Here is a 23120-nt window from a genome sequence, read left to right as displayed (position 1 = left end):
AAAAGCACATTTTGGCCATAAAAACTGAATATGTCCCCTGCAACCAAACGAACTGTCAGAGACACAAATCTACAATGGACATAGTGTAAAATGGTCCAATTCAAGTAAGTTATTCATTTGGCATCATTCGAAGTGATAGAAATTAAATTTTAATGAAAATCATCATACTCGGCCAAAACATGCTTTTCAGCCTCTGAAAAGCACATTTTGGCCATAAAAACTGAAAATGTCCCCTGCAACCAAACGAACTGTCGGAGACACAAATCTACAATGGACATAGTGTAAAATGGTCCAATTCAAGTAAGTTATTCATTTGGCATCATTCAAAGTGATAGAAATCAAGTTTTAATGAAAATTATCATACTCGGCCAAAACATGCTTTTCAGCCTCTGAAAAGCACATTTTGGCCATAAAAACTGAAAATGTCCCCTGCAACCAAACGAACTGTCGGAGACAGAAATCTACAATGGACATAGTGTAAAATGGTCCAATTCAAGTAAGTTATTCATTTGGCATCATTCGAAGTGATAGAAATCAAGTTTTAATGAAAATTATCATACTCGGCCAAAACATGCTTTTCAGCCCCTGAAAAGCACATTTTGGCCATAAAAACTGAATATGTCCCCTGCAACCAAACGAACTGTCAGAGACACAAATCTACAATGGACATAGTGTAAAATGGTCCAATTCAAGTAAGTTATTCATTTGGCATCATTCGAATGGATAGAAATCAAGTTTTAATGAAAATTATCATACTCGGCCAAAACGTGCTTTTCAGCCCCTGAAAAGCACATTTTGGCCATAAAAACTGAAAATGTCCCCTGCAACCAAACGAACTGTCGGAGACAGAAATCTACAATGGACATAGTGTAAAATGGTCCAATTCAAGTAAGTTATTCATTTGGCATCATTCGAAGTGATAGAAATCAAGTTTTAATGAAAATTATCATACTCGGCCAAAAAATGCTTTTCAGCCCCTGAAAAGCACATTTTGGCCATAAAAACTGAATATGTCCCCTGCAACCAAACGAACTGTCAGAGACACAAATCTACAATGGACATAGTGTAAAATGGTCCAATTCAAGTAAATTATTCATTTGGCATCATTCGAAGTGATAGAAATCAAGTTTTAATGAAAATTATCATACTCGGCCAAAACATGCTTTTCAGCCTCTGAAAAGCACATTTTGGCCATAAAAACTGAATATGTCCCCTGCAACCAAACGAACTGTCAGAGACACAAATCTACAATGGACATAGTGTAAAATGGTCCAATTCAAGTAAGTTATTCATTTGGCATCATTCGAATGGATAGAAATTAAGTTTTAATGAAAATCATCATACTCGGCCAAAACATGCTTTTCAGCCTATGAAAAGCACATTTTGGCCATAAAAACTGAAAATGTCCCCTGCAACCAAACGAACTGTCGGAGACACAAATCTACAATGGACATAGTGTAAAATGGTCCAATTCAAGTAAGTTATTCATTTGGCATCATTCGAAGTGATAGAAATCAAGTTTTAATGAAAATTATCATACTCGGCCAAAACATGCTTTTCAGCCCCTGAAAAGCACATTTTGGCCATAAAAACTGAATATGTCCCCTGCAACCAAACGAACTGTCAGAGACACAAATCTACAATGGACATAGTGTAAAATGGTCGAATTCAAGTAAGTTATTCATTTGGCATCATTCGAATGGATAGAAATTAAGTTTTAATGAAAATCATCATACTCGGCCAAAACATGCTTTTCAGCCTCTGAAAAGCACATTTTGGCCATAAAAACTGAAAATGTCCCCTGCAACCAAACGAAGTGTCGGAGACACAAATCTACAATGGACATAGTGTAAAATGGTCCAATTCAAGTAAGTTATTCATTTGGCATCATTCGAAGTGATAGAAATCAAGTTTTAATGAAAATTATCATACTCGGCCAAAACATGCTTTTCAGCCCCTGAAAAGCACATTTTGGCCATAAAAACTGAATATGTCCCCTGCAACCAAACGAACTGTCAGAGACACAAATCTACAATGGACATAGTGTAAAATGGTCCAATTCAAGTAAGTTATTCATTTGGCATCATTCGAATGGATAGAAATCAAGTTTTAATGAAAATTATCATACTCGGCCAAAACATGCTTTTCAGCCCCTGAAAAGCACATTTTGGCCATAAAAACTGAATATGTCCCCTGCAACCAAACGAACTGTCAGAGACACAAATCTACAATGGACATAGTGTAAAATGGTCCAATTCAAGTAAGTTATTCATTTGGCATCATTCGAAGTGATAGAAATTAAATTTTAATGAAAATCATCATACTCGGCCAAAACATGCTTTTCAGCCTCTGAAAAGCACATTTTGGCCATAAAAACTGAAAATGTCCCCTGCAACCAAACGAACTGTCGGAGACACAAATCTACAATGGACATAGTGTAAAATGGTCCAATTCAAGTAAGTTATTCATTTGGCATCATTCAAAGTGATAGAAATCAAGTTTTAATGAAAATTATCATACTCGGCCAAAACATGCTTTTCAGCCTCTGAAAAGCACATTTTGGCCATAAAAACTGAAAATGTCCCCTGCAACCAAACGAACTGTCGGAGACAGAAATCTACAATGGACATAGTGTAAAATGGTCCAATTCAAGTAAGTTATTCATTTGGCATCATTCGAAGTGATAGAAATCAAGTTTTAATGAAAATTATCATACTCGGCCAAAACATGCTTTTCAGCCCCTGAAAAGCACATTTTGGCCATAAAAACTGAATATGTCCCCTGCAACCAAACGAACTGTCAGAGACACAAATCTACAATGGACATAGTGTAAAATGGTCCAATTCAAGTAAGTTATTCATTTGGCATCATTCGAATGGATAGAAATCAAGTTTTAATGAAAATTATCATACTCGGCCAAAACGTGCTTTTCAGCCCCTGAAAAGCACATTTTGGCCATAAAAACTGAAAATGTCCCCTGCAACCAAACGAACTGTCGGAGACAGAAATCTACAATGGACATAGTGTAAAATGGTCCAATTCAAGTAAGTTATTCATTTGGCATCATTCGAAGTGATAGAAATCAAGTTTTAATGAAAATTATCATACTCGGCCAAAAAATGCTTTTCAGCCCCTGAAAAGCACATTTTGGCCATAAAAACTGAAAATGTCCCCTGCAACCAAACGAACTGTCGGAGACAGAAATCTACAATTGACATAGTGTAAAATGGTCCAATTCAAGTAAGTTATTCATTTGGCATCATTCGAAGTGATAGAAATCAAGTTTTAATGAAAATTATCATACTCGGCCAAAACATGCTTTTCAGCCCCTGGAGCACATTTTGGCCATAAAAACTGAATATGTCCCCTGCAACCAAACGAACTGTCAGAGACACAAATCTACAATGGACATAGTGTAAAATGGTCCAATTCAAGTAAGTTATTCATTTGGCATCATTCGAATGGATAGAAATTAAGTTTTAATGAAAATCATCATACTCGGCCAAAACATGCTTTTCAGCCTATGAAAAGCACATTTTGGCCATAAAAACTGAAAATGTCCCCTGCAACCAAACGAACTGTCGGAGACAAAAATCTACAATGGACATAGTGTAAAATGGTCCAATTCAAGTAAGTTATTCATTTGGCATCATTCGAAGTGATAGAAATCAAGTTTTAATGAAAATTATCATACTCGGCCAAAACATGCTTTTCAGCCCCTGAAAAGCACATTTTGGCCATAAAAACTGAATATGTCCCCTGCAACCAAACGAACTGTCAGAGACACAAATCTACAATGGACATAGTGTAAAATGGTCCAATTCAAGTAAGTTATTCATTTGGCATCATTCGAATGGATAGAAATCAAGTTTTAATGAAAATTATCATACTCGGCCAAAACATGCTTTTCAGCCCCTGAAAAGCACATTTTGGCCATAAAAACTGAATATGTCCCCTGCAACCAAACGAACTGTCAGAGACACAAATCTACAATGGACATAGTGTAAAATGGTCCAATTCAAGTAAGTTATTCATTTGGCATCATTCGAAGTGATAGAAATTAAATTTTAATGAAAATCATCATACTCGGCCAAAACATGCTTTTCAGCCTCTGAAAAGCACATTTTGGCCATAAAAACTGAAAATGTCCCCTGCAACCAAACGAACTGTCGGAGACACAAATCTACAATGGACATAGTGTAAAATGGTCCAATTCAAGTAAGTTATTCATTTGGCATCATTCAAAGTGATAGAAATCAAGTTTTAATGAAAATTATCATACTCGGCCAAAACATGCTTTTCAGCCTCTGAAAAGCACATTTTGGCCATAAAAACTGAAAATGTCCCCTGCAACCAAACGAACTGTCGGAGACAGAAATCTACAATGGACATAGTGTAAAATGGTCCAATTCAAGTAAGTTATTCATTTGGCATCATTCGAAGTGATAGAAATCAAGTTTTAATGAAAATTATCATACTCGGCCAAAACATGCTTTTCAGCCCCTGAAAAGCACATTTTGGCCATAAAAACTGAATATGTCCCCTGCAACCAAACGAACTGTCAGAGACACAAATCTACAATGGACATAGTGTAAAATGGTCCAATTCAAGTAAGTTATTCATTTGGCATCATTCGAATGGATAGAAATCAAGTTTTAATGAAAATTATCATACTCGGCCAAAACGTGCTTTTCAGCCCCTGAAAAGCACATTTTGGCCATAAAAACTGAAAATGTCCCCTGCAACCAAACGAACTGTCGGAGACAGAAATCTACAATGGACATAGTGTAAAATGGTCCAATTCAAGTAAGTTATTCATTTGGCATCATTCGAAGTGATAGAAATCAAGTTTTAATGAAAATTATCATACTCGGCCAAAAAATGCTTTTCAGCCCCTGAAAAGCACATTTTGGCCATAAAAACTGAATATGTCCCCTGCAACCAAACGAACTGTCAGAGACACAAATCTACAATGGACATAGTGTAAAATGGTCCAATTCAAGTAAGTTATTCATTTGGCATCATTCGAAGTGATAGAAATCAAGTTTTAATGAAAATTATCATACTCGGCCAAAACATGCTTTTCAGCCTCTGAAAAGCACATTTTGGCCATAAAAACTGAAAATGTCCCCTGCAACCAAACGAACTGTCGGAGACAGAAATCTACAATTGACATAGTGTAAAATGGTCCAATTCAAGTAAGTTATTCATTTGGCATCATTCGAAGTGATAGAAATCAAGTTTTAATGAAAATTATCATACTCGGCCAAAACATGCTTTTCAGCCCCTGAAGCACATTTTGGCCATAAAAACTGAATATGTCCCCTGCAACCAAACGAACTGTCAGAGACACAAATCTACAATGGACATAGTGTAAAATGGTCCAATTCAAGTAAGTTATTCATTTGGCATCATTCGAATGGATAGAAATCAAGTTTTAATGAAAATTATCATACTCGGCCAAAACATGGTTTTCAGCCCCTGAAAAGCACATTTTGGCCATAAAAACTGAATATGTCCCCTGCAACCAAACGAACTGTCAGAGACACAAATCTACAATGAACATAGTGTAAAATGGTCCAATTCAAGTAAGTTATTCATTTGGCATCATTCGAAGTGATAGAAATTAAGTTTTAATGAAAATCATCATACTCGGCCAAAACATGCTTTTCAGCCTATGAAAAGCACATTTTGGCCATAAAAACTGAAAATGTCCCCTGCAACCAAACGAACTGTCGGAGACACAAATCTACAATGGACATAGTGTAAAATGGTCCAATTCAAGTAAGTTATTCATTTGGCATCATTCGAAGTGATAGAAATCAAGTTTTAATGAAAATTATCATACTCGGCCAAAACATGGTTTTCAGCCCCTGAAGCACATTTTGGCCATAAAAACTGAATATGTCCCCTGCAACCAAACGAACTGTCAGAGACACAAATCTACAATGGACATAGTGTAAAATGGTCCAATTCAAGTAAGTTATTCATTTGGCATCATTCGAATGGATAGAAATTAAGTTTTAATGAAAATCATCATACTCGGCCAAAATATGCTTTTCAGCCTATGAAAAGCACATTTTGGCCATAAAAACTGAAAATGTCCCCTGCAACCAAACGAACTGTCGGAGACACAAATCTACAATGGACATAGTGTAAAATGGTCCAATTCAAGTAAGTTATTCATTTGGCATCATTCGAAGTGATAGAAATCAAGTTTTAATGAAAATTATCATACTCGGCCAAAACATGCTTTTCAGCCCCTGAAAAGCACATTTTGGCCATAAAAACTGAATATGTCCCCTGCAACCAAACGAACTGTCAGAGACACAAATCTACAATGGACATAGTGTAAAATGGTCCAATTCAAGTAAGTTATTCATTTGGCATCATTCGAATGGATAGAAATCAAGTTTTAATGAAAATTATCATACTCGGCCAAAACATGCTTTTCAGCCCCTGAAAAGCACATTTTGGCCATAAAAACTGAATATGTCCCCTGCAACCAAACGAACTGTCAGAGACACAAATCTACAATGGACATAGTGTAAAATGGTCCAATTCAAGTAAGTTATTCATTTGGCATCATTCGAAGTGATAGAAATTAAATTTTAATGAAAATCATCATACTCGGCCAAAACATGCTTTTCAGCCTCTGAAAAGCACATTTTGGCCATAAAAACTGAAAATGTCCCCTGCAACCAAACGAACTGTCGGAGACACAAATCTACAATGGACATAGTGTAAAATGGTCCAATTCAAGTAAGTTATTCATTTGGCATCATTCAAAGTGATAGAAATCAAGTTTTAATGAAAATTATCATACTCGGCCAAAACATGCTTTTCAGCCTCTGAAAAGCACATTTTGGCCATAAAAACTGAAAATGTCCCCTGCAACCAAACGAACTGTCGGAGACAGAAATCTACAATGGACATAGTGTAAAATGGTCCAATTCAAGTAAGTTATTCATTTGGCATCATTCGAAGTGATAGAAATCAAGTTTTAATGAAAATTATCATACTCGGCCAAAACATGCTTTTCAGCCCCTGAAAAGCACATTTTGGCCATAAAAACTGAATATGTCCCCTGCAACCAAACGAACTGTCAGAGACATAAATCTACAATGGACATAGTGTAAAATGGTCCAATTCAAGTAAGTTATTCATTTGGCATCATTCGAATGGATAGAAATCAAGTTTTAATGAAAATTATCATACTCGGCCAAAAAATGCTTTTCAGCCCCTGAAAAGCACATTTTGGCCATAAAAACTGAATATGTCCCCTGCAACCAAACGAACTGTCAGAGACACAAATCTACAATGGACATAGTGTAAAATGGTCCAATTCAAGTAAGTTATTCATTTGGCATCATTCGAAGTGATAGAAATCAAGTTTTAATGAAAATTATCATACTCGGCCAAAACATGCTTTTTAGCCTCTGAAAAGCACATTTTGGCCATAAAAACTGAATATGTCCCCTGCAACCAAACGAACTGTCAGAGACACAAATCTACAATGGACATAGTGTAAAATGGTCCAATTCAAGTAAGTTATTCATTTGGCATCATTCGAATGGATAGAAATTAAGTTTTAATGAAAATCATCATACTCGGCCAAAACATGCTTTTCAGCCTATGAAAAGCACATTTTGGCCATAAAAACTGAAAATGTCCCCTGCAACCAAACGAACTGTCGGAGACACAAATCTACAATGGACATAGTGTAAAATGGTCCAATTCAAGTAAGTTATTCATTTGGCATCATTCGAAGTGATAGAAATCAAGTTTTAATGAAAATTATCATACTCGGCCAAAACATGCTTTTCAGCCCCTGAAAAGCACATTTTGGCCATAAAAACTGAATATGTCCCCTGCAACCAAACGAACTGTCAGAGACACAAATCTACAATGGACATAGTGTAAAATGGTCCAATTCAAGTAAGTTATTCATTTGGCATCATTCGAATGGATAGAAATCAAGTTTTAATGAAAATTATCATACTCGGCCAAAACATGCTTTTCAGCCCCTGAAAAGCACATTTTGGCCATAAAAACTGAATATGTCCCCTGCAACCAAACGAACTGTCAGAGACACAAATCTACAATGGACATAGTGTAAAATGGTCCAATTCAAGTAAGTTATTCATTTGGCATCATTCGAAGTGATAGAAATTAAATTTTAATGAAAATCATCATACTCGGCCAAAACATGCTTTTCAGCCTCTGAAAAGCACATTTTGGCCATAAAAACTGAAAATGTCCCCTGCAACCAAACGAACTGTCGGAGACACAAATCTACAATGGACATAGTGTAAAATGGTCCAATTCAAGTAAGTTATTCATTTGGCATCATTCAAAGTGATAGAAATCAAGTTTTAATGAAAATTATCATACTCGGCCAAAACATGCTTTTCAGCCTCTGAAAAGCACATTTTGGCCATAAAAACTGAAAATGTCCCCTGCAACCAAACGAACTGTCGGAGACAGAAATCTACAATGGACATAGTGTAAAATGGTCCAATTCAAGTAAGTTATTCATTTGGCATCATTCGAAGTGATAGAAATCAAGTTTTAATGAAAATTATCATACTCGGCCAAAACATGCTTTTCAGCCCCTGAAAAGCACATTTTGGCCATAAAAACTGAATATGTCCCCTGCAACCAAACGAACTGTCAGAGACACAAATCTACAATGGACATAGTGTAAAATGGTCCAATTCAAGTAAGTTATTCATTTGGCATCATTCGAATGGATAGAAATCAAGTTTTAATGAAAATTATCATACTCGGCCAAAACGTGCTTTTCAGCCCCTGAAAAGCACATTTTGGCCATAAAAACTGAAAATGTCCCCTGCAACCAAACGAACTGTCGGAGACAGAAATCTACAATGGACATAGTGTAAAATGGTCCAATTCAAGTAAGTTATTCATTTGGCATCATTCGAAGTGATAGAAATCAAGTTTTAATGAAAATTATCATACTCGGCCAAAAAATGCTTTTCAGCCCCTGAAAAGCACATTTTGGCCATAAAAACTGAATATGTCCCCTGCAACCAAACGAACTGTCAGAGACACAAATCTACAATGGACATAGTGTAAAATGGTCCAATTCAAGTAAGTTATTCATTTGGCATCATTCGAAGTGATAGAAATCAAGTTTTAATGAAAATTATCATACTCGGCCTAAACATGCTTTTCAGCCTCTGAAAAGCACATTTTGGCCATAAAAACTGAAAATGTCCCCTGCAACCAAACGAACTGTCGGAGACAGAAATCTACAATTGACATAGTGTAAAATGGTCCAATTCAAGTAAGTTATTCATTTGGCATCATTCGAAGTGATAGAAATCAAGTTTTAATGAAAATTATCATACTCGGCCAAAACATGCTTTTCAGCCCCTGAAGCACATTTTGGCCATAAAAACTGAATATGTCCCCTGCAACCAAACGAACTGTCAGAGACACAAATCTACAATGGACATAGTGTAAAATGGTCCAATTCAAGTAAGTTATTCATTTGGCATCATTCGAATGGATAGAAATCAAGTTTTAATGAAAATTATCATACTCGGCCAAAACATGGTTTTCAGCCCCTGAAAAGCACATTTTGGCCATAAAAACTGAATATGTCCCCTGCAACCAAACGAACTGTCAGAGACACAAATCTACAATGAACATAGTGTAAAATGGTCCAATTCAAGTAAGTTATTCATTTGGCATCATTCGAAGTGATAGAAATTAAGTTTTAATGAAAATCATCATACTCGGCCAAAACATGCTTTTCAGCCTATGAAAAGCACATTTTGGCCATAAAAACTGAAAATGTCCCCTGCAACCAAACGAACTGTCGGAGACACAAATCTACAATGGACATAGTGTAAAATGGTCCAATTCAAGTAAGTTATTCATTTGGCATCATTCGAAGTGATAGAAATCAAGTTTTAATGAAAATTATCATACTCGGCCAAAACATGGTTTTCAGCCCCTGAAAAGCACATTTTGGCCATAAAAACTGAATATGTCCCCTGCAACCAAACGAACTGTCAGACACACAAATCTACAATGGACATAGTGTAAAATGGTCCAATTCAAGTAAGTTATTCATTTGGCATCATTCGAAGTGATAGAAATTAAGTTTTAATGAAAATCATCATACTCGGCCAAAACATGCTTTTCAGCCTCTGAAAAGCACATTTTGGCCATAAAAACTGAAAATGTCCCCTGCAACCAAACGAACTGTCGGAGACACAAATCTACAATGGACATAGTGTAAAATGGTCCAATTCAAGTAAGTTATTCATTTGGCATCATTCGAAGTGATAGAAATCAAGTTTTAATGAAAATTATCATACTCGGCCAAAACATGCTTTTCAGCCTCTGAAAAGCACATTTTGGCCATAAAAACTGAAAATGTCCCCTGCAACCAAACGAACTGTCGGAGACACAAATCTACAATGGACATAGTGTAAAATGGTCCAATTCAAGTAAGTTATTCATTTGGCATCATTCGAAGTGATAGAAATCAAGTTTTAATGAAAATTATCATACTCGGCCAAAACATGCTTTTCAGCCTCTGAAAAGCACATTTTGGCCATAAAAACTGAAAATGTCCCCTGCAACCAAACGAACTGTCGGAGACAGAAATCTACAATGGACATAGTGTAAAATGGTCCAATTCAAGTAAGTTATTCATTTGGCATCATTCGAAGTGATAGAAATCAAGATTTAATGAAAATTATCATACTCGGCCAAAACATGCTTTTCAGCCCCTGAAAAGCACATTTTGGCCATAAAAACTGAATATGTCCCCTGCAACCAAACGAACTGTCAGAGACACAAATCTACAATGGACATAGTGTAAAATGGTCCAATTCAAGTAAGTTATTCATTTGGCATCATTCGAATGGATAGAAATCAAGTTTTAATGAAAATTATCATACTCGGCCAAAACATGCTTTTCAGCCCCTGAAAAGCACATTTTGGCCATAAAAACTGAAAATGTCCCCTGCAACCAAACGAACTGTCGGAGACACAAATCTACAATGGACATAGTGTAAAATGGTCCAATTCAAGTAAGTTATTCATTTGGCATCATTCGAAGTGATAGAAATCAAGTTTTAATGAAGATTATCATACTCGGCCAAAACATGCTTTTCAGCCCCTGAAAAGCACATTTTGGCCATAAAAACTGAATATGTCCCCTGCAACCAAACGAACTGTCAGAGACACAAATCTTCAATGGACATTGTGTAAAATGGTCCAATTCGAGTAAGTTATTCATTTGGCATCATTCGCAGTGATAGAAATCAAGTTTTAATTAAAATTATCATACTCGGCCAAAACATGCTTTTCAGGCTCTGAAAATCACATTTTGGCCATAAAAAAGGAATATGTCCCCTGCAACCAAACGAACTGTCAGAGACACAAATCTACAATGGACATAGTGTAAAATGGTCCAATTCAAGTAAGTTATTCATTTGGCATCATTCGAATGGATAGAAATCAAGTTTTAATGAAAATTATCATACTCTGCCAAAACGTGCTTTTCAGCCCCTGAAAAGCACATTTTGGCCATAAAAACTGAATATGTCCCCTGCAACCAAACGAACTGTCAGAGACACAAATCTAAAATGGACATAGTGTTAAATGGTCCAATTCAAGTAAGTTATTCATTTGGCATCATTCGAAGTGATAGAAATCAAGTTTCAATGAAAATTATCATACTCGGCCAAAACATGCTTTTCAGCCCCTGAAAAGCACATTTTGGCCATAAAAACTGAATATGTCCCCTGCAACCAAACGAACCGTCAGAGACACAAATCTACAATGGACATAGTGTAAAATGGTCCAATTCAAGTAAGTTATTCATTTGGCATCATTCGAAGTGATAGAAATTAAGTTTTAATGAAAATCATCATACTCGGCCAAAACATGCTTTTCAGCCCCTGAAAAGCACATTTTGGCCATAAAAACTGAATATGTCCCCTGCAACCAAACGAACAGTCAGAGACACAAATCTACAATGGACATAGTGTAAAATGGTCCAATTCAAGTAAGTTATTCATTTGGCATCATTCGCAGTGATAGAAATCAAGTTTTAATGAAAATTATCATACTCGGCCAAAACATGCTTTTCAGCCCCTGAAGCACATTTTGGCCATAAAAACTGAATATGTCCCCTGCAACCAAACGAACTGTCAGAGACACAAATCTACAATGGACATAGTGTAAAATGGTCCAATTCAAGTAAGTTATTCATTTGGCATCATTCAAAGTGATAGAAATCAAGTTTTAATGAAAATTATCATACTCGGCCAAAACATGCTTTTCAGCCTCTGAAAAGCACATTTTGGCCATAAAAACTGAAAATGTCCCCTGCAACCAAACGAACTGTCGGAGACAGAAATCTACAATTGACATAGTGTAAAATGGTCCAATTCAAGTAAGTTATTCATTTGGCATCATTCGAAGTGATAGAAATCAAGTTTTAATGAAAATTATCATACTCGGCCAAAACATGCTTTTCAGCCCCTGAAGCACATGTTGGCCATAAAAACTGAATATGTCCCCTGCAACCAAACGAACTGTCAGAGACACAAATCTACAATGGACATAGTGTAAAATGGTCCAATTGAAGTAAGTTATTCATTTGGCATCATTCGAATGGATAGAAATCAAGTTTTAATGAAAATTATCATACTCGGCCAAAACATGGTTTTCAGCCCCTGAAAAGCACATTTTGGCCATAAAAACTGAATATGTCCCCTGCAACCAAACGAACTGTCAGAGACACAAATCTACAATGAACATAGTTTAAAATGGTCCAATTCAAGTAAGTTATTCATTTGGCATCATTCGAAGTGATAGAAATTAAGTTTTAATGAAAATCATCATACTCGGCCAAAACATGCTTTTCAGCCTATGAAAAGCACATTTTGGCCATAAAAACTGAAAATGTCCCCTGCAACCAAACGAACTGTCGGAGACACAAATCTACAATGGACATAGTGTAAAATGGTCCAATTCAAGTAAGATATTCATTTGGCATCATTCGAAGTGATAGAAATCAAGTTTTAATGAAAATTATCATACTCGGCCAAAACATGGTTTTCAGCCCCTGAAAAGCACATTTTGGCCATAAAAACTGAAAATGTCCCCTGCAACCAAACGAACTGTCGGAGACAGAAATCTACAATGGACATAGTGTAAAATGGTCCAATTCAAGTAAGTTATTCATTTGGCATCATTCGAAGTGATAGAAATCAAGATTTAATGAAAATTATCATACTCGGCCAAAACATGCTTTTCAGCCCCTGAAAAGCACATTTTGGCCATAAAAACTGAATATGTCCCCTGCAACCAAACGAACTGTCAGAGACACAAATCTACAATGGACATAGTGTAAAATGGTCCAATTCAAGTAAGTTATTCATTTGGCATCATTCGAATGGATAGAAATCAAGTTTTAATGAAAATTATCATACTCGGCCAAAACATGCTTTTCAGCCCCTGAAAAGCACATTTTGGCCATAAAAACTGAAAATGTCCCCTGCAACCAAACGAACTGTCGGAGACACAAATCTACAATGGACATAGTGTAAAATGGTCCAATTCAAGTAAGTTATTCATTTGGCATCATTCGAAGTGATAGAAATCAAGTTTTAATGAAGATTATCATACTCGGCCAAAACATGCTTTTCAGCCCCTGAAAAGCACATTTTGGCCATAAAAACTGAATATGTCCCCTGCAACCAAACGAACTGTCAGAGACACAAATCTACAATGGACATAGTGTAAAATGGTCCAATTCAAGTAAGTTATTCATTTGGCATCATTCGAATGGATAGAAATCAAGTTTTAATGAAAATTATCATACTCGGCCAAAACATGCTTTTCAGCCCCTGAAAAGCACATTTTGGCCATAAAAACTGAATATGTCCCCTGCAACCAAACGAACTGTCAGAGACACAAATCTACAATGGACATAGTGTAAAATGGTCCAATTCAAGTAAGTTATTCATTTGGCATCATTCGAAGTGATAGAAATTAAATTTTAATGAAAATCATCATACTCGGCCAAAACATGCTTTTCAGCCTCTGAAAAGCACATTTTGGCCATAAAAACTGAAAATGTCCCCTGCAACCAAACGAACTGTCGGAGACACAAATCTACAATGGACATAGTGTAAAATGGTCCAATTCAAGTAAGTTATTCATTTGGCATCATTCAAAGTGATAGAAATCAAGTTTTAATGAAAATTATCATACTCGGCCAAAACATGCTTTTCAGCCTCTGAAAAGCACATTTTGGCCATAAAAACTGAAAATGTCCCCTGCAACCAAACGAACTGTCGGAGACAGAAATCTACAATGGACATAGTGTAAAATGGTCCAATTCAAGTAAGTTATTCATTTGGCATCATTCGAAGTGATAGAAATCAAGTTTTAATGAAAATTATCATACTCGGCCAAAACATGCTTTTCAGCCCCTGAAAAGCACATTTTGGCCATAAAAACTGAATATGTCCCCTGCAACCAAACGAACTGTCAGAGACACAAATCTACAATGGACATAGTGTAAAATGGTCCAATTCAAGTAAGTTATTCATTTGGCATCATTCGAATGGATAGAAATCAAGTTTTAATGAAAATTATCATACTCGGCCAAAACGTGCTTTTCAGCCCCTGAAAAGCACATTTTGGCCATAAAAACTGAAAATGTCCCCTGCAACCAAACGAACTGTCGGAGACAGAAATCTACAATGGACATAGTGTAAAATGGTCCAATTCAAGTAAGTTATTCATTTGGCATCATTCGAAGTGATAGAAATCAAGTTTTAATGAAAATTATCATACTCGGCCAAAAAATGCTTTTCAGCCCCTGAAAAGCACATTTTGGCCATAAAAACTGAATATGTCCCCTGCAACCAAACGAACTGTCAGAGACACAAATCTACAATGGACATAGTGTAAAATGGTCCAATTCAAGTAAATTATTCATTTGGCATCATTCGAAGTGATAGAAATCAAGTTTTAATGAAAATTATCATACTCGGCCAAAACATGCTTTTCAGCCTCTGAAAAGCACATTTTGGCCATAAAAACTGAATATGTCCCCTGCAACCAAACGAACTGTCAGAGACACAAATCTACAATGGACATAGTGTAAAATGGTCCAATTCAAGTAAGTTATTCATTTGGCATCATTCGAATGGATAGAAATTAAGTTTTAATGAAAATCATCATACTCGGCCAAAACATGCTTTTCAGCCTATGAAAAGCACATTTTGGCCATAAAAACTGAAAATGTCCCCTGCAACCAAACGAACTGTCGGAGACACAAATCTACAATGGACATAGTGTAAAATGGTCCAATTCAAGTAAGTTATTCATTTGGCATCATTCGAAGTGATAGAAATCAAGTTTTAATGAAAATTATCATACTCGGCCAAAACATGGTTTTCAGCCCCTGAAAAGCACATTTTGGCCATAAAAACTGAATATGTCCCCTGCAACCAAACGAACTGTCAGAGACACAAATCTACAATGGACATAGTGTAAAATGGTCCAATTCAAGTAAGTTATTCATTTGGCATCATTCGAATGGATAGAAATCAAGTTTTAATGAAAATTATCATACTCGGCCAAAACATGCTTTTCAGCCCCTGAAAAGCACATTTTGGCCATAAAAACTGAATATGTCCCCTGCAACCAAACGAACTGTCAGAGACACAAATCTACAATGGACATAGTGTAAAATGGTCCAATTCAAGTAAGTTATTCATTTGGCATCATTCGAAGTGATAGAAATTAAATTTTAATGAAAATCATCATACTCGGCCAAAACATGCTTTTCAGCCTCTGAAAAGCACATTTTGGCCATAAAAACTGAAAATGTCCCCTGCAACCAAACGAACTGTCGGAGACACAAATCTACAATGGACATAGTGTAAAATGGTCCAATTCAAGTAAGTTATTCATTTGGCATCATTCAAAGTGATAGAAATCAAGTTTTAATGAAAATTATCATACTCGGCCAAAACATGCTTTTCAGCCTCTGAAAAGCACATTTTGGCCATAAAAACTGAAAATGTCCCCTGCAACCAAACGAACTGTCGGAGACAGAAATCTACAATGGACATAGTGTAAAATGGTCCAATTCAAGTAAGTTATTCATTTGGCATCATTCGAAGTGATAGAAATCAAGTTTTAATGAAAATTATCATACTCGGCCAAAACATGCTTTTCAGCCCCTGAAAAGCACATTTTGGCCATAAAAACTGAATATGTCCCCTGCAACCAAACGAACTGTCAGAGACACAAATCTACAATGGACATAGTGTAAAATGGTCCAATTCAAGTAAGTTATTCATTTGGCATCATTCGAATGGATAGAAATCAAGTTTTAATGAAAATTATCATACTCGGCCAAAACGTGCTTTTCAGCCCCTGAAAAGCACATTTTGGCCATAAAAACTGAAAATGTCCCCTGCAACCAAACGAACTGTCGGAGACAGAAATCTACAATGGACATAGTGTAAAATGGTCCAATTCAAGTAAGTTATTCATTTGGCATCATTCGAAGTGATAGAAATCAAGTTTTAATGAAAATTATCATACTCGGCCAAAAAATGCTTTTCAGCCCCTGAAAAGCACATTTTGGCCATAAAAACTGAATATGTCCCCTGCAACCAAACGAACTGTCAGAGACACAAATCTACAATAGACATAGTGTAAAATGGTCCAATTCAAGTAAGTTATTCATTTGGCATCATTCGAAGTGATAGAAATCAAGTTTTAATGAAAATTATCATACTCGGCCAAAACATGCTTTTCAGCCTCTGAAAAGCACATTTTGGCCATAAAAACTGAAAATGTCCCCTGCAACCAAACGAACTGTCGGAGACAGAAATCTACAATTGACATAGTGTAAAATGGTCCAATTCAAGTAAGTTATTCATTTGGCATCATTCGAAGTGATAGAAATCAAGTTTTAATGAAAATTATCATACTCGGCCAAAACATGCTTTTCAGCCCCTGAAGCACATTTTGGCCATAAAAACTGAATATGTCCCCTGCAACCAAACGAACTGTCAGAGACACAAATCTACAATGGACATAGTGTAAAATGGTCCAATTCAAGTAAGTTATTCATTTGGCATCATTCGAATGGATAGAAATCAAGTTTTAATTTAAATTATCATACTCGGCCAAAACATGGTTTTCAGCCCCTGAAAAGCACATTTTGGCCATAAAAACTGAATATGTCCCCTGCAACCAAACGAACTGTCAGAGACACAAATCTACAATGAACATAGTGTAAAATGGTCCAATTCAAGTAAGTTATTCATTTGGCATCATTCGAAGTGATAGAAATTAAGTTTTAATGAAAATCATCATACTCGGCCAAAACATGCTTTTCAGCCTATGAAAAGCACATTTTGGCCATAAAAACTGAAAATGTCCCCTGCAACCAAACGAACTGTCGGAGACACAAATCTACAATGGACATAGTGTAAAATGGTCCAATTCAAGTAAGTTATTCATTTGGCATCATTCGAAGTGATAGAAATCAAGTTTTAATGAAAATTATCATACTCGGCCAAAACATGGTTTTCAGCCCCTGAAGCACATTTTGGCCATAAAAACTGAATATGTCCCCTGCAACCAAACGAACTGTCAGAGACACAAATCTACAATGGACATAGTGTAAAATGGTCCAATTCAAGTAAGTTATTCATTTGGCATCATTCGAATGGATAGAAATTAAGTTTTAATGAAAATCATCATACTCGGCCAAAATATGCTTTTCAGCCTATGAAAAGCACATTTTGGCCATAAAAACTGAAAATGTCCCCTGCAACCAAACGAACTGTCGGAGACACAAATCTACAATGGACATAGTGTAAAATGGTCCAATTCAAGTAAGTTATTCATTTGGCATCATTCGAAGTGATAGAAATCAAGTTTTAATGAAAATTATCATACTCGGCCAAAACATGCTTTTCAGCCCCTGAAAAGCACATTTTGGCCATAAAAACTGAATATGTCCCCTGCAACCAAACGAACTGTCAGAGACACAAATCTACAATGGACATAGTGTAAAATGGTCCAATTCAAGTAAGTTATTCATTTGGCATCATTCGAATGGATAGAAATCAAGTTTTAATGAAAATTATCATACTCGGCCAAAACATGCTTTTCAGCCCCTGAAAAGCACATTTTGGCCATAAAAACTGAATATGTCCCCTGCAACCAAACGAACTGTCAGAGACACAAATCTACAATGGACATAGTGTAAAATGGTCCAATTCAAGTAAGTTATTCATTTGGCATCATTCGAAGTGATAGAAATCAAGTTTTAATGAAAATTATCATACTCGGCCAAAACATGCTTTTTAGCCTCTGAAAAGCACATTTTGGCCATAAAAACTGAATATGTCCCCTGCAACCAAACGAACTGTCAGAGACACAAATCTACAATGGACATAGTGTAAAATGGTCCAATTCAAGTAAGTTATTCATTTGGCATCATTCGAATGGATAGAAATTAAGTTTTAATGAAAATCATCATACTCGGCCAAAACATGCTTTTCAGCCTATGAAAAGCACATTTTGGCCATAAAAACTGAAAATGTCCCCTGCAACCAAACGAACTGTCGGAGACACAAATCTACAATGGACATAGTGTAAAATGGTCCAATTCAAGTAAGTTATTCATTTGGCATCATTCGAATGGATAGAAATCAAGTTTTAATGAAAATTATCATACTCGGCCAAAACATGCTTTTCAGCCCCTGAAAAGCACATTTTGGCCATAAAAACTGAATATGTCCCCTGCAACCAAACGAACTGTCAGAGACACAAATCTACAATGGACATAGTGTAAAATGGTCCAATTCAAGTAAGTTATTCATTTGGCATCATTCGAAGTGATAGAAATTAAATTTTAATGAAAATCATCATACTCGGCCAAAACATGCTTTTCAGCCTCTGAAAAGCACATTTTGGCCATAAAAACTGAAAATGTCCCCTGCAACCAAACGAACTGTCGGAGACACAAATCTACAATGGACATAGTGTAAAATGGTCCAATTCAAGTAAGTTATTCATTTGGCATCATTCAAAGTGATAGAAATCAAGTTTTAATGAAAATTATCATACTCGGCCAAAACATGCTTTTCAGCCTCTGAAAAGCACATTTTGGCCATAAAAACTGAAAATGTCCCCTGCAACCAAACGAACTGTCGGAGACAGAAATCTACAATGGACATAGTGTAAAATGGTCCAATTCAAGTAAGTTATTCATTTGGCATCATTCGAAGTGATAGAAATCAAGTTTTAATGAAAATTATCATACTCGGCCAAAACATGCTTTTCAGCCCCTGAAAAGCACATTTTGGCCATAAAAACTGAATATGTCCCCTGCAACCAAACGAACTGTCAGAGACACAAATCTACAATGGACATAGTGTAAAATGGTCCAATTCAAGTAAGTTATTCATTTGGCATCATTCGAATGGATAGAAATCAAGTTTTAATGAAAATTATCATACTCGGCCAAAACGTGCTTTTCAGCCCCTGAAAAGCACATTTTGGCCATAAAAACTGAAAATGTCCCCTGCAACCAAACGAACTGTCGGAGACAGAAATCTACAATGGACATAGTGTAAAATGGTCCAATTCAAGTAAGTTATTCATTTGGCATCATTCGAAGTGATAGAAATCAAGTTTTAATGAAAATTATCATACTCGGCCAAAAAATGCTTTTCAGCCCCTGAAAAGCACATTTTGGCCATAAAAACTGAATATGTCCCCTGCAACCAAACGAACTGTCAGAGACACAAATCTACAATGGACATAGTGTAAAATGGTCCAATTCAAGTAAGTTATTCATTTGGCATCATTCGAAGTGATAGAAATCAAGTTTTAATGAAAATTATCATACTCGGCCTAAACATGCTTTTCAGCCTCTGAAAAGCACATTTTGGCCATAAAAACTGAAAATGTCCCCTGCAACCAAACGAACTGTCGGAGACAGAAATCTACAATTGACATAGTGTAAAATGGTCCAATTCAAGTAAGTTATTCATTTGGCATCATTCGAAGTGATAGAAATCAAGTTTTAATGAAAATTATCATACTCGGCCAAAACATGCTTTTCAGCCCCTGAAGCACATTTTGGCCATAAAAACTGAATATGTCCCCTGCAACCAAACGAACTGTCAGAGACACAAATCTACAATGGACATAGTGTAAAATGGTCCAATTCAAGTAAGTTATTCATTTGGCATCATTCGAATGGATAGAAATCAAGTTTTAATGAAAATTATCATACTCGGCCAAAACATGGTTTTCAGCCCCTGAAAAGCACATTTTGGCCATAAAAACTGAATATGTCCCCTGCAACCAAACGAACTGTCAGAGACACAAATCTACAATGAACATAGTGTAAAATGGTCCAATTCAAGTAAGTTATTCATTTGGCATCATTCGAAGTGATAGAAATTAAGTTTTAATGAAAATCATCATACTCGGCCAAAACATGCTTTTCAGCCTATGAAAAGCACATTTTGGCCATAAAAACTGAAAATGTCCCCTGCAACCAAACGAACTGTCGGAGACACAAATCTACAATGGACATAGTGTAAAATGGTCCAATTCAAGTAAGTTATTCATTTGGCATCATTCGAAGTGATAGAAATCAAGTTTTAATGAAAATTATCATACTCGGCCAAAACATGGTTTTCAGCCCCTGAAAAGCACATTTTGGCCATAAAAACTGAATATGTCCCCTGCAACCAAACGAACTGTCAGACACACAAATCTACAATGGACATAGTGTAAAATGGTCCAATTCAAGTAAGTTATTCATTTGGCATCATTCGAAGTGATAGAAATTAAGTTTTAATGAAAATCATCATACTCGGCCAAAACATGCTTTTCAGCCTCTGAAAAGCACATTTTGGCCATAAAAACTGAAAATGTCCCCTGCAACCAAACGAACTGTCGGAGACACAAATCTACAATGGACATAGTGTAAAATGGTCCAATTCAAGTAAGTTATTCATTTGGCATCATTCGAAGTGATAGAAATCAAGTTTTAATGAAAATTATCATACTCGGCCAAAACATGCTTTTCAGCCTCTGAAAAGCACATTTTGGCCATAAAAACTGAAAATGTCCCCTGCAACCAAACGAACTGTCGGAGACACAAATCTACAATGGACATAGTGTAAAATGGTCCAATTCAAGTAAGTTATTCATTTGGCATCATTCGAAGTGATAGAAATCAAGTTTTAATGAAAATTATCATACTCGGCCAAAACATGCTTTTCAGCCTCTGAAAAGCACATTTTGGCCATAAAAACTGAAAATGTCCCCTGCAACCAAACGAACTGTCGGAGACAGAAATCTACAATGGACATAGTGTAAAATGGTCCAATTCAAGTAAGTTATTCATTTGGCATCATTCGAAGTGATAGAAATCAAGATTTAATGAAAATTATCATACTCGGCCAAAACATGCTTTTCAGCCCCTGAAAAGCACATTTTGGCCATAAAAACTGAATATGTCCCCTGCAACCAAACGAACTGTCAGAGACACAAATCTACAATGGACATTGTGTAAAATGGTCCAATTCAAGTAAGTTATTCATTTGGCATCATTCGAATGGATAGAAATCAAGTTTTAATGAAAATTATCATACTCGGCCAAAACATGCTTTTCAGCCCCTGAAAAGCACATTTTGGCCATAAAAACTGAAAATGTCCCCTGCAACCAAACGAACTGTCGGAGACACAAATCTACAATGGACATAGTGTAAAATGGTCCAATTCAAGTAAGTTATTCATTTGGCATCATTCGAAGTGATAGAAATCAAGTTTTAATGAAGATTATCATACTCGGCCAAAACATGCTTTTCAGCCCCTGAAAAGCACATTTTGGCCATAAAAACTGAATATGTCCCCTGCAACCAAACGAACTGTCAGAGACACAAATCTTCAATGGACATTGTGTAAAATGGTCCAATTCGAGTAAGTTATTCATTTGGCATCATTCGCAGTGATAGAAATCAAGTTTTAATTAAAATTATCATACTCGGCCAAAACATGCTTTTCAGGCTCTGAAAATCACATTTTGGCCATAAAAAAGGAATATGTCCCCTGCAACCAAACGAACTGTCAGAGACACAAATCTACAATGGACATAGTGTAAAATGGTCCAATTCAAGTAAGTTATTCATTTGGCATCATTCGAATGGATAGAAATCAAGTTTTAATGAAAATTATCATACTCTGCCAAAACGTGCTTTTCAGCCCCTGAAAAGCACATTTTGGCCATAAAAACTGAATATGTCCCCTGCAACCAAACGAACTGTCAGAGACACAAATCTAAAATGGACATAGTGTTAAATGGTCCAATTCAAGTAAGTTATTCATTTGGCATCATTCGCAGTGATAGAAATCAAGTTTTAATGAAAATTATCATACTCGGCCAAAACATGCTTTTCAGCCCCTGAAGCACATTTTGGCCATAAAAACTGAATATGTCCCCTGCAACCAAACGAACTGTCAGAGACACAAATCTACAATGGACATAGTGTAAAATGGTCCAATTCAAGTAAGTTATTCATTTGGCATCATTCGAAGTGATAGAAATCAAGTTTTAATGAAAATTATCATACTCGGCCAAAACATGCTTTTCAGCCTCTGAAAAGCACATTTTGGCCATAAAAACTGAAAATGTCCCCTGCAACCAAACGAACTGTCGGAGACAGAAATCTACAATTGACATAGTGTAAAATGGTCCAATTCAAGTAAGTTATTCATTTGGCATCATTCGAAGTGATAGAAATCAAGTTTTAATGAAAATTATCATACTCGGCCAAAACATGCTTTTCAGCCCCTGAAGCACATGTTGGCCATAAAAACTGAATATGTCCCCTGCAACCAAACGAACTGTCAGAGACACAAATCTACAATGGACATAGTGTAAAATGGTCCAATTGAAGTAAGTTATTCATTTGGCATCATTCGAATGGATAGAAATCAAGTTTTAATGAAAATTATCATACTCGGCCAAAACATGGTTTTCAGCCCCTGAAAAGCACATTTTG

Source organism: Stigmatopora argus, chromosome 5 (assembly GCF_051989625.1).
Source record: "Stigmatopora argus isolate UIUO_Sarg chromosome 5, RoL_Sarg_1.0, whole genome shotgun sequence".
NCBI lineage: Eukaryota > Metazoa > Chordata > Actinopteri > Syngnathiformes > Syngnathidae > Stigmatopora > Stigmatopora argus.
This window is presented reverse-complemented; position numbering follows the sequence as displayed.